We start from the raw sequence: 3174 nt of genomic DNA on the forward strand, positions 1-3174 counted from the left end.
AAAATAAGGTAATATACCTTTAATGTAATTCTAATGCATCTTTAATATATGAACAAGATAACACTACAAAAACTTGTGATTGTATAAATGCAATACCTAGTTCTAATCCAGAGAATGCAATTATAAATAATTTGGTAAACTATATAAGTTATTTTTATGTATTAACTTAAAGCTTTTAACTACATAAAATTATTGATTATCAGATGTACGTTTATTAATACGTGTACTGAAATCATCATTAGACATAGAACTATGAGTGAAGCTACGTTTAGTAGTAGCAGATGCAGAAGACATAGAATAATCTTCGTTTTCTAATTTGGTTTTTAATATTTGTTGCATTCTCAATTCACTAGATAGATTAGTACGACAATCATTTATTGCAGAAACAGCTTTTTGATGTTCCATTTGTCATAGGTGTTCCTCACCTCTTTCTATGAAAAAAGCTCTTTTAGGTACAATTTGATCCAAATCATATTTAGCAGCGTCATATTGTTCCCCAAAGTACTGTACTTTTTCTTCTATTTTAGTAAGTCTTTGCTGTAATTTTAAACGATCATCTGTAATTAAAGCACCAGAACTACCAGCTGGTGTAGAGCTACCTATACCTGGATCATTAGGAGCTTGCATAGTACTAATATACCCAACTGGGTTAGTACCACCACAAGAATGCATTCGGAAAGTATTTTCTTTAAGTCATTCATTAATTACAAAACGACTACCACCTAAAGAGCAAAAGTAACTAAAGCTAACAGTTCAATTATCTAGATTAGTAAAAACGTCATATTCTAAATAATTTAAAAGAATAAGTCTTAATATATAGCCCATCGCAGCAGTAGTTATACTACTAATAAACCCTATAAGAAAATTTTTATTGATAGATAGTTTACGGTTTAAACTATTTTGTTTATTTTTGAATATGTTTAACATAGAATATTGTTATGAATTATTGGTATAAATTAGGGCAAAGCAATGAAAGTTATAAGTTTAATTAATATTGTACATCCTTACTACATTACTATGAATTTTTATGTTTATTATGGTTAAATTTAACCATTTTCCCTTTAAGATAGGTGTGTAATTATGAAAAATAAGTTGAAAATAAGTGAATCGAACACTTAACCTGCCGCGTGTAAAATGGATGCTCTACCAATGGAGCTAATTTCTTTTTTTATGGGGGGGGGGGGGGTTTAAGCAAAAGTTTATTTTACTCTTCTCCCCCCACCCTTAATTGCTGTATAAATTGTAGACTGCAATTAACCAGTTACTTCATAAGATGTATATACTGGGATATGTTATACTATCTGGTAAGGTGTTACCTTTCATAACATGTTAATTGTACAAGACAATTATTTTAATAAAATCTATCTAGTCCCCTCTCCGAAGGTCTTTGACCCTTGGGGAGCGGAAAAGGCCCGCCGTTCCGGCGGGTCTAGAGTTATTAGATGGGTTTTATCCAACTATTGTTCTTGTAATCAAGATAAGAATTTCTCTAAGGAAACTGATTCTACAACAATTGGCATACTCGAATGAAGGATACCACAAATTTCTGAACATTGCGGGTTATTTCTACGTTTATTTAATGTAATTGAATAATACTTATTACTACTCCAGTCAAAGAAAGTATGTTATTTTTTTTAACTATTATTTAGTTATTTATGAGAAAAAGAATAGTTTTTATATTTTTTACCGTCTTTTAAATGAAGATAAAGAGCTTTTCTATCTAATTTGATATTTAAAGTACCAAAGTATTTAATTGTATCCGTAATACTTTCAAATTCTTTCTCAAAATTTTCTCCTTTTACTACTATAGGTTTATTTTTTCTATTCACTTTTAAGGTATCTAAGTCTGCATCTACTTTTAATTTTTTATATTCATCCATTATTAATCCTACTTCTGAAAAATGATCCGGTAAAATATTATCTGAAAATTTACATAAGAAATTATGAAACACTTTTTCATTTTTTATATATTTAGTAAGAGTGGCTCTTTTAATCGTTAAACCTAATTCTCTTAAGTATTCAATACAAGATGTTAACGAATCGAAATTTAAAGTTTGGCCTATAGAATCTGAATTTACAAAGGCATTTCCTTCTTTAATTTCTAATTCTACTGATATACTTCTACGAGTTCCTACTATATACATATCTTTTCTTTCTTTTTGCATAACCTCTACTAATTTATCCACCGGAATATTGCTTGTTAAAGCAGTAGGTATGTAATAGCTTAATAGTAAGAATTTATTAAGATATGGTTTTTTAGAATCTACAAACTTTTTACTAGTTTCAGTGTGTATTTTTAATACTCTTTTTAGTTCAATCTTAGATTTCGCATGATAATAAAGAGTACTACAAGTTAAATCATAAACATATACAGGATCACCTTTTGAAGATCCTGCGTTAACAACTCTTAATGTATTCAAGTTAAATTCTTTATTTACTAAATAATACTGTTCTAACATTAAAGAGTCTTTATAACTAAATATAGTAGAATCTAATTTAAATACTATTAATTTAAAAGCTCTTACCCCTTCTTTGTGAAGTAAAGGTAAAAATTTACCACTTAAAGGGAAATCACCTTTAAAATAATAATCCATTCTACGTCTTAATAAATTAGATGAACCTACGTATTTATGCCCTGTATTTTTATGTATAAAGATATATACACCCGAGAAACCTTTATATTTAGATTTACCTGTTAACTCCGCTAAAAGTTGTTTATTTTCCGGTGTAGATATAGGAAGATCCCATTCAACACCTTTAACTTTTAATAATTCTTCTAATTTAGAGTCAGTAATGGATAAATTTTGATTTAATAATATTGTATTAATAATGGATGAATTCGTTGGTTTTTCACTATTGATATGATCTAACGCTAAAGACTCTGGATTATTTGCCAAAGGTCTTATTGAATTAAAAGATCTAGTTGCACTATAATTTCTAGTCCCCAAAAGGGGACTGACCCTTTGGTCTGCCCCCCCTTTGTTTTTTTTTACGTAATTTCTTGGAGAAATTACTCAAAAAAAACTAGGGGACCATCCCGCAGGGATAGTTAGAGATATAACAGCTATTGAACCAATACGTTTATCAAATGTGTAATGCTTATTAAAAACACTTCTACTAATTGTACAATGCAAACACTACCATAATGAAAAGTGCTTTACTTTTTTGTATGAA

At 28.9% G+C, this 3174-nt stretch overlaps 1 non-coding gene across 1 annotated transcript; it reads right to left on the reverse strand.

Moving 5' to 3' along the window:
- Window positions 1–1088: 1088 nt before the first annotated feature.
- On the reverse strand, window positions 1089–1165 carry J4E85_011750. Its single transcript has one exon. It is a non-coding gene; the product is annotated as a tRNA-Val (tRNA).
- Between the last annotated feature and the right edge of the window lie 2009 nt (window positions 1166–3174).

The sequence above is a fragment of the Alternaria conjuncta genome (genome assembly GCF_024043145.1).
Source record: "Alternaria conjuncta strain BMP 0040 chromosome Unknown scaffold_77, whole genome shotgun sequence".
Classification (NCBI taxonomy): Eukaryota; Fungi; Ascomycota; class Dothideomycetes; order Pleosporales; family Pleosporaceae; genus Alternaria; species Alternaria conjuncta.